The sequence below is a fragment of the Coptis chinensis genome, chromosome 9, assembly GCF_015680905.1.
Source record: "Coptis chinensis isolate HL-2020 chromosome 9, ASM1568090v1, whole genome shotgun sequence".
NCBI classification, from domain to species: domain Eukaryota; kingdom Viridiplantae; phylum Streptophyta; class Magnoliopsida; order Ranunculales; family Ranunculaceae; genus Coptis; species Coptis chinensis.
Genome location: NC_141464.1, coordinates 29788405 through 29799410, shown reverse-complemented (window position 1 = coordinate 29799410; position 11006 = coordinate 29788405).

Sequence of the window (11006 nt, the reverse complement as noted above, 5' to 3'; positions counted from 1 at the left end):
ATGAGGAATGACTTCATGCATGATGCGGTATGATGGCCTTGGATCAGCTAAAGAGCTATGGGAAGCAATAAAGGCGGACCTTGGGGGTACGACTACTGCACAGCTGAGGAGGCTACAAATGAGCTTTGACAAATTTATCAAGCTACCCCATACCTCTATGACACAACATTGCACGGTGATGAGGAACATGGTTGCTGAGTTATCCCAAGCAAGACAGGTCATGTCAAATGAACAACAAATTCAAGCTGTCATTAGGTCTTTACCTAAAACTTGGGAACAATTTCGTATTATCTTGACGCATGACGACAGTATCACAAACTTTGCACAGGTGCAGAGGAAATGTGAGCTTGAGGAACAAAGGCTTCTCAATGAAAAACCTGTTGTTCAAACGGAAGCAAATGTTGTCAACTCCAAAAAGAGGAAGGCTCCTTGGAACAAGAAAAGTGGAAAAGGGAAAGACAAGGAAAAGGCCAAGCCTAACCCACAGCAAAAGAAACCTAGGAAGTCGATAGACATGACTAGTGTTGAATGCTTCCGTTGTCATCAGATGGGACACTATGCTAGGGAATGTCCTTCTCCTGAGGTAAGTTTTACTTTAAATACTGTCAATGTGATAAAAATCTTGTCATCTTTATCGATTCATCACAATATTGGATTGTAGATTCGAAATGACAGACCACATAAGCGGGATAGGTCCCTGTTTGAAGATTTCCGAAAACTTCCACAAGGAACTCGGAGAGTCCACATGGGAAACCAAAGTGTAGCTGATGTTTTAGGCACAGGCACTTGTAGGTTGAATTTTGCGAGTTGGAGATCCATCCTTATTGAAGAAGTACTCTTTGTACCCTCAATTAGGAGAAATCTTTTATCAGTTTTGAAATTACTTCAAGAATCCTATGTGTTTAATTTTTCCTAGAACTCGCTTGAGATATCTTTGAATAACAGTTTGATAGGTCATGCTTATTTAATGGATTCTTTTATCACATTACACTTAGCACAAACTGAAGTTTTTATGTCTAAAATGGTTGGTTGCCAATTGTGGCATGCTAGACTAGGACATATTTGACACAGTAGGATAGACCGCTTAGCAAGGGGAGGGTTGTTAGGTAACTTAACCTCTGTTAAAATGGAAACCTGTGAAAGTTGTCTTGCTGGAAAGGCCACCAAGAAACCTTTTGGGAAAGCCCAAAGGGCAACTTATCATTTACAACTTATGCACTCAGACATCTGTGGACCAATGAATATAACAGCAAGGCATGGGGCTTTGTATTTCATTACTTTCACAGATGACTATACAGGTTATGGGACCGTGAACTTGATGTCTCACAAATCAGACGCCTTGGACTGTTTTAAAAAGTACAAGAACCTTGTTGAGAATCAACTTGATAGGACAATAAAGGCCTTAAGAACTGACCACGGACGTGAGTATCTTTATGATGAGTTTAAGGAACTCTGTGAAAATAAGGGTATAGCTAGACAGCTAACTATTCCTTATACCCCTCAGCAGAATGGTGTCTCTGAGAGAAGGAATAGAACCCTGCTGGACATGGTTAGGTCTATGATGGCTCAGGCTAACTTGCCCATCTCATTTTGGGGTGATGCATTGTTAACGGCTGCGCACATACTTAACCTAGTTCCTTCAAAATCTGTTGACAAAACACCCTATGAACTATGGACTGGTAGACAACCCGTTTTGAACTACCTAGACCATGGGGGTGTACAACCTTTGTCACTTCTTAAAATTGAGAATTTGGGAAGTTGAGTGCTCCTAGAAAGAAGTGTGTCTTTATAAGATACAGTGAGACTTCTAAGGGGTATGTCTTCCTAGGGGAGGATACTCAAGGGCATGTCACAGAAGCACGTAACGTCAGATTCTTAGAGGATCAATACCCAATGAGGGGTGAGGTTGATAAGGATCTACAACTTTACGAAGTTAACAACCTTATAAATGCTATTGAACAAGGCGAATATGAAATTTTCATCAACCCTGATTCCAGTGACAATGGCATTGGTCAACTGATTGATCAATCCCAACCTCGTAAGAGTGTTAGAGGCCATATCCCCAAACGTCGATTTGAGATTGAAGTGGAGATAAATATGACCAATGCATGCACTTGCAGAAATAAGGAGACTATTTCTGGGTCCAATACAAGTAAGTGGATGGAAGCTATGAAAGAAGAATTGGAGTCGATGAAGAAAAACAAAGTATGGGACTTAGTTGATCTACCTCCAAACAGGAGATCTATTGGGAACAGGTGGGTTCTCAAGATCAAGAAAAATGCGGAAGAGAACATAGACAAATTCAAAGCTAGGCTTGTTGCAAAAGGTTACACCCAAAAAGAAGGAATAGACTATGAGGACACCTTCTCACCAGTAGTGAGATTTGCCTACATACGTCTCCTCTTGTCAATGGTTGCCCACTTAGATTTAGAGCTTTACCAGATGGATGTCAAAACTACTTTTCTCAATAGAAAATTGCAAGAGGAAATATATATGGATCAACCCACTGGTTTTTTAATCAAGGGTCAGGAACACAAAGTGTGTAAACTGAACAGATCCATATATGGTTTAAAACAAGCCTCTAGACAGTGGAATCTGAGATTCCATGAAGCTATGCTTCCAGACAAATTCAAAATGGTAAATGAGGACCATTACGTATATGTCAAGACATCTAAAAATGGTTTTGTGATTATATCTCTATATGTGGATGACATTTTGTTAGCAGGTAACAACAAGACATTGATAAATTCCACTAAGGAGTGGTTGTCATTAAACTTCGAAATGAAGGACATGGGTGAAGCTAGTTATGTCTTAGGAGTTAAAATAACTCGGGATCGACCCAAACGCTTGTTGTCTTTATCTCAGGAGACATACATCAAGAAGGTTTTGGAAAGATTCAACATGACTGATTGCAAGCAAATGAATCTCCCAGTAAGTTTAGAAGAGTCTTTGAGTTCTGAAATGTCTCCCAAGAATCCTACTGAAACTCAAGCTATGAAAAATGTACCATACTCAAACGCAGTCGGAAGCCTTATGTATGCAATGTTGTGTACAAGGCCAGACATCTGCTATGCAGTTGGGTTAGTATCAAGGTTCCAAACAAATCATGGGGTCGCACACTGGAAGGCTATCAAGAAGATAATGAGGTATCTCAAAGGCACCGCGGACTACTCGCTTGTCTACCAAAGGAAAGATCTTAAGCTGATTGGGTACTTCGATGCCGACTGGGCTGAAGACCTTGATGAGAGGAAGTCAACTTCAGGATATACCTACATAATGAATGGAGGTGCTATATCCTGGAGCAGCAAGAAGCAAACTTCCATAGCACTTTCAACTATGGAAGCTGAGTATATTGTATGCTGCTCTGCCACACAGGAGGCTGTGTGGCTCAGACGATTCATCAAACACTTGTCAGTATTCTCAAGAGCTGCTAAACCAGTCCACATCTGGACTGACAGCATGGCTGCTCTTGCATATACTACAGATCCAAAGTACCATGGAAAAACCAAACATATAGAGTTTAAGTACCACTACGTACGACAAATAATACTGAAGAAGAAAGTGGTTCTACAACATATATCCACTGATCAAATGGTTGTGGATCCATTGACCAAACCTATTCCAAAGGAACTCTTTCTTGCACATGTAAAAATGATTGGGTTAAAGAGGATGTGATTATGCTAAGAACACTTTGATGGTTTAATGAATAAACGTGCATTCTTTCCAAATCGATTGCATTCTCATTATACTGTTAATCATCTCATATGTATGTCAGTAGGGTTGACTGGTTCACTCACATGAACAATCACTTCCACTTTAAATAGTGGGAGTTTTAGCTTGACAAGTCACTAAACCTTATGGGAAGGGTGGACTTAGTGCCAAGTCATGTCCCTTCTTATAATTGGATAAGAAGAAACAGGCTTCATAGGGAAGATTCTGTCTAAACCTATAAACGGTTGTTGCTAAGTGGGAGCAGAGTATCATTGGAATTGTCATTAGGGATGACAACACTTGCATGGTATAAGTGGACATACAAATATCTATTGTTGAGTAAACAAATTAAATACTCTTGCCATGACATGTTTTCACACAACATGTGTATAGTTGACCACCTGAGAGCAAGAAAATAAATATCCCTAAAAATTCTTACTATGTGAGCTCAATTGATAGGTTTTTTGTTTAAAACATATCAAATGGTACCCTCCTTGAACTTTTGACCTTGTCAAGAAAATAAGAGGACTACTCATAACTTTGGTTTGCTCCCCACAAGCTCTTACTATAAGGTTTACTGGATGCATACTGGGAAGTTGGTAGAACTCTAACGATAATGACTTTCGTGCAAAGGGTAAAAGAACTGAAGGTTTATCACACAATCACTGGGATTCTACCTGGCCAGGACAATTGATGATAATTGTGAATCATGTGATACGTTTTTTATTTTATAGTGTGGACACATAGGGATGAGTACTATTTGTCAAAATGATGAAACAAACAGATCTTGGGGCATACACACACTCTCTGGATATTAGGTTTCCGGATTCATCTTCTTTAAGATCACTTTCATGGTAGATCATTGTGTCGTGCTTTTCATTGCGACTTGCTACTTCACAGATATCATGATACGTGTGCTAGGGTCACACAAACCATTTGCCATGTGAGACACACAAATGGCTGAGCATTCTACTTAAACACTTCTCTTAGAAACCTTCTTCGCCTTTGTGGGCGAGTGGGAGATGTTGGAAATAAGGATCAAACTTGATATGGATAAACGCCCACAGAGATAAGGATAACCACCAGGTATTGGGATGAGTGTAGGACTCTATCCTAGCCTATATTAGATGAGTATATGACTCTATCCTTAGCTGATTTTGGATAAGTATGAGACTCTATCCTATCCAATTTTGAGGAGGTGGGAGAGCTCTATAAATAGACCCCCCCTCCTCACATATTGATCATCCCAAAAACAAGCAAAGCTCTCTCTCCCTTTAATGGTGGCCTCCAATGTTTTCTAAAGTAGAAGCTAGTTTTTCGTGGAGATTCCATAGGTGGTAACCTCCATTGCTAGCCATTGTCAGTTCTTGGTTCTTGGTTCTTGGTTCGTGAACAAAGGTTGCTTCCCGTTCGTGGTTGGAACTTGACTCTAGCTAAGTTGAGAAGAAGAAGATCTTGAGTGTGCGAAGAACATCATCTTCTCCGGTAGATCAAAGCTTGGAACTTCGAATTGAAAGCTGTGACCAAGGTACGATCTTTTGTTTCCGCTGCGCTATTTTATGCATGTGATATAGCGTAATTGTACATATCGTAGGAATCATGCATGGGATATCGGTAAAAACCCTACACTTGGAAATGACTTCACAGCTAAACAAAGTAAACCATTACATGAACCAACAATTCCCAGCTCTTGTCCTCGCAACTCGCCCTTGAAACAAATCTTTATAGCCTCCCACCCATATTTTCCTAGGCCCTGTACGATATCAAGCCTATCTTGTTTGGCAAGGACAAAGCGACGGGGACGATCTAAAACTTTGTTCAGATGCAAGTCAATGAAGTGAGGATCCCTCACAAGCTTATACCAACTCTTGGATATTGTCAAGAAACGTACAAGGGACTTTATAGGTAGTCTAAACAGTATGTTGTAGATGATATCACAAGGAAGCTCAACGGATTGAATTGAGTTGGTTTCTTCATAGTTTGTCTGTGCTATTTTCTCGGGTCTATGGTAATGACACCGATGACGATGTCTAAAACCATATTCAATTGCTTCTATATATCTAGAAGGCCTTTCATAATATTTATCGACTTCTGTAAGTATACGATGAGCCCTACGATGACGATAACATTTATATCTATCACCATGAGGCATATTAGTTGTTCTTTGTATGGGATTGCTTTTGATGTTGAAACTAAGCTAGTACGTGCAGATTCAAGAAACCAAACTGCTACATAGAGATCTCTTTCCACTAAATCTGAAGAAAACCATGTAACCTTAGTTATCTCTACAATATATGATAGCTCCGAAACCACACTTCTCAACAGAATAGGCTATTTCTAATCTCTCATGTTTTACAATTTAGAAACCAGAGAACAGGACCATAGGACAGAATTGGGGATTAATTTAGCTTCTAGTTTGGGTCGGCAGATAATTATGGCTTAAGGACAAACTGGGTTGATCACTGCTTAAAGACGATACTACCCCTCATTTAAGTTTTTATCAGTTAAATCAAAATCCCACATGATTTTTCAATCAGCACACTCACATTTTATGTTAGGACTAACATGAGAAATTTCATTTATTTCATGTTGTACACATGCATAGTGGTGTTTGCATGTTTGTTGGACACATGCATACTGGTGTGTGCATGTGTGGTAGTAGTGTTTGCATATTTGTTACACATATGCATAATGGTGTGTGCATGTGTGGTATACACATGCATAATAGTGTTTGTATGTGTGTTATGCACATGTATAGTAGTGTTTGCATGTGTGTTATGCACATGTATAGTAGTGTTTGCGTGTGTGGTATACACATTCATAGTAGTGTTTGCATGTGTGTTATACACATGTATACACATGCATAATGATGTTTGCATGTGTGTTATACACATACATAATGGTGTGTACATGTTGATATACACATACAATTCATATCATACATGCATAGTGGTGTTTGCATGTATATCAGAGAAGGTCATAATTGGTATTAATAAAAAATAATTTGCTGACGTCAGCTCGAAAATGTCTTTATAGCAAAATTATTAATAATAGATGGTGATGTTAGCCCGTTTTTGTCCTAAAATCGTACGTATTGGTCAACCATGCCTAAAACCGAAATTATTGGTCAATTTAAGTGTTTGGGCCTAAATCTTTGTTTAGAAACACCTTCCTCAATTATTCTAATCAGCTCCCTCTGTTTTAAGTAATTTACAAAAACTCTCTCACCTCCCTGAAATTAGAATTAGTTTACATATTATTTAAAATAATTAGAAAATCTCTTTCACGTCACTGAAATTATAATAAACTCCTCCTAATGTTTTTATATTGTTTTTTAAAGATGTTAGAGGCAACGGGTTTAAATACTTGAAAAAACCAATGGCGTAGCGCGGTTCGCAATTTTTTTTTTTTTTTTTTTTTTCCGCTAGAAACATGTCTTGTATATATTAAAACATAAGGAGTACCATACTACAATCAAGCATATATTTTGGCAGTAGACTGACATCCTGAGTCTGGATAGCCAACTTTGCTAGTGCATGTGCCTCGTCGTTATTTATGTTCGCATACTTGTTATATATGATTCTATTAGCTATTTTTCCAATTTGTTTCGGATCAGACTATCAATCTTTGATGGTTCCGTAGAATTTGGAGCGTAGAGATTAGGGGTGGGCAATGGGCCGGGTCGGGCTAGCCCGGCCCTAAACATTTAAAGCTCTTCAAATATTAGGGCCGGGTCACAAGTCTAAACCTCAAGCCCTTACCCTACCCTAAGCCCTCTTTAAAGGCTTTAGGGCCGGGCCTATATATTTTCTTTTTTTTTACTACATCAGCTTTAAAACTCATTTATATTACAAAAATGTACAATAATCTACAAACTCAAAGTCCAACCAATCTAGTAATAATCCTGTATAAGTCCAAAAATTTTAAATGCACATCCAAAATCTAATGAACTGAAGTACATCGAGAGTTCGGAATTTGTTCTTCCTTGTACTCAAACCTCACTAAAATTACATTTTAAATTGAAATACATAGACAAATAATTATATTATCATTTTAAAGGAAGAAGTAATAGATATAAAGAAGAAACATAATAGTTTTGGTTAAGGGTCATGGAAGTTGTTAAACTATTTGTAATATCATAAATTATTTCTATAATAGATTCAAACAAATATAATATTACCTTTCTTCTAATTTAAAATTGATTCAAGCTTTGTATATGGAAATGAAAATATTGGCTTTTGAACAAGTGATGGAGAAAGGTTGAGATTACAAATGTCATTTTTCTGACAAAGGTTGTTTTTTGGTTTTTATGTTACAAATGTCTGCTCTGTATTTTGCTTTAATGGTGTGGAAGGAAATCTTTAGTTTTAGACTTGGCTTGGATGTGAATAAAAATATAATTTATAAGAAATAAGTGAGAAAAGAAATTGAGAATAATAAGTTATGGACTTTGACTTGATGATCAAAGGAATAAAGTCTTATTTTTTATTAGGCTAGTGTTCATTGTTCTTCATGGCTGTTAAGTTGACAAGTTTTTGTTATGTAAGACAAGTTATTGGAAGTACCCTTGGGTGTAAGTGATAAATTACAAAGGACAATGTTATTTTAATTGAAAATATTTAACAAAGAGTTGGACAATTATGGTATGTGTATTTATAGTGAAAGTGTGAAACAGGGCCGGTTAGGGCTTGGTTAGGGTCGGGCTAATGAGGGCTGAATTAGGGTCGGGCCTATGTTTTAGAATCTTAGCCCTAGCCCTGCCCTAGAAGGCATTAGGGCCGGCCCGGCCCGGCCCTAAACTCTGTGAGGGCTTTAGTTGTGAGGGCTTTATAGGACTTAAGGTCGGGTCGGTCAGGGCCGGATTAGGGTCGTTAGGGCCAAATTCCCACCCCTAGTAGAGATAGAGGCCCGTGATTATCAGGCACATAAGAAAAAAGGTCACGTATATGTTGATCGAAATAAAAAACATTAATAGTTGAGAATGCTCCCAGAAAGCCAAATCAGCACCTCTTTTATATGGACACCTCGTGGCAAAAAAAAAAGAATTCTCCTTTTCCCAATTTCAATTATTCGCCGTTGTCAACATATTAAAACCAATGAAAAAACAAAAACACATAAAACAAAACAAAATTCCCGACTTTTGCTCGAAAACTTCCTCTCATCAGAAAATAGGACTGTAGTTCACCCACAGATTTATTAAGTGTTTCCAGAGAGTAAGAGTGAGAAATCGACTCTTCCATTAAATTTACTTGCGTGATTTTTCTGAGTTTGCAAAGTTTATATTTGGATTCAAAGACATCCTTCAATCCCGCTGTGTATGCAAAACATGGCGATCTGTCATTGATAGCTCTTCACTTCAAGGTAAGACTATATCCATTCTTATTTTACTCAGAAATTGTAACTCCGACTTTTATATATTAGAAGGTTACAAGGAGTCGTCACAATGCATCATCAATGCCAGAAATAAGATCTATCTTCTATGTAAATTTAATGAGTTTGCTTTTGTTGGCTCAAATTGAGATTCACCCCTGAGAATTCTCCCGCAATAAAATAAACCAAAATAGTACAATGAAAGTCTTCAATTTCAATTTATCTGGCGACTGATACCGGGCAGCAATCGGGAAGCAGCAAATCAAAAGCCTCTCTCTACCCTCTTCTAGCTTATAGTTCCAACTGTAATCGACTATTGAATTGACTCTTGGACTATCGAATCAACTCTAAGGCTGTGAATGGCTATGGTCTGTCAAAACACTGCCTTGGAACTTTGCTTCCAGTTCGAGGTAAGATTATTAATTGAATTTATAAGCGGGATGTAATCAAAATCAAAGATATATAAATATATGCCTATATATCCATTATTCCATTCCCTGTCTAAATTTCTTTTGGGATAATCAGCTTCAAGCAATATATGCAACAAAATAGTTATGTATAAGCAATTAGGCTAATTGCACTATTATTTTGGCGAGCGTAACCCAGCACAACATATTACAAGTGTTTAATCAGTTCTGATGTTTTTTTACATTAGTTTTTATTTTTATATTTTTTAATTCATTTCAGATTTTGCTGCAGGGAATTGAAGGTATGGGAGTATTGCAACAAATGCAGAACACCATCAATCCCAAGACTAAACATTCATATATCATTAGCATCACTGAAGCTTGGAAGGCTTATGAATGAAATTCACTTTACTGTCGATCCTCATATCATATCTAGGAAACAGGTTTGTCTTTTGATTGTTATTATTGATTTTTTCATATTGTTCTCATTAGAAGGAGTGGTGCTCTTGGAAGTGGTAATAATACCGGTTATGCTCCCTCGCAGTGGTGATGATGGCCACCACTGGATGAGGACTTCCAGGATGCTTTGGAGTTTGCTGGTGAAGAAGCAAGAATACAAGATGAGGAACCAGGACGGTTGGCAGAGATAGATAAAAAATTATCTTTGGCGATGGAAGAGATTCAGCATCTTTGATCCAAGTTGACTCTAACCGAGCGCTATGTTAGCATGCTACATGGCTCTATATTTGGTGGACTATCGAAATTCTTTAAGCATTTGTTTTACTTATGAAAATTCATTTAGCATTACCATAGGAAGGTGAAAAGGACTTGCATGAGGGGACTGAAAATCCCACATGACTTGATGCATAAGCAGGAGCAAGACCTTCACATATATTAGGTGGATTGTGTAGGGGATGCAATACGATACAAGATGTTGAGAATGCATTGTCAAAGTTTATGTGGGCGAAAGAGGCACAGAAGAAGATAGAGAAGTTGCAGGCTGAAGGGAAATCGATACCGACGAGTTTTTCTGAGGTAAATACCTTTGAAAATATTTACTTTTGGTAATACGAATAGGTAAGAGGGGGTAAAAAAGAGTATTACCTGGTTGGCCTTCTAGGTCAAGGTGAATGATTTGGTTATCTATAAGATTGTTATTCGTGTACATTTATAAGGAGCGCAGATTGGATGGTAGTGTTATTGTTAGCTAGAAAATATGTTAGGATGAGAATGTTGGAATGTTAAGAATTTCCAGGCTTGGTGTTGACCTTAAGGTGCATTTGGTTAAACTGAATCTAGAACCTGCTTTTTCCATTAGAGTTTCTACCAATAATACAACTGCTTCTTATTTACTTTTGTGTGTACTGGAGATTATGTAAGGAGTGTGATAGACAAAGTCTGACAAAAGAAGCTTAAAATTTCCAATGTAGGCAAGTTCATGCTTTGGGGGTTACCTTTTTGAGTTATTAGGAGTAAAATCTGAGTTCAAACACTTGATCCACTTAATCTTATTTACTG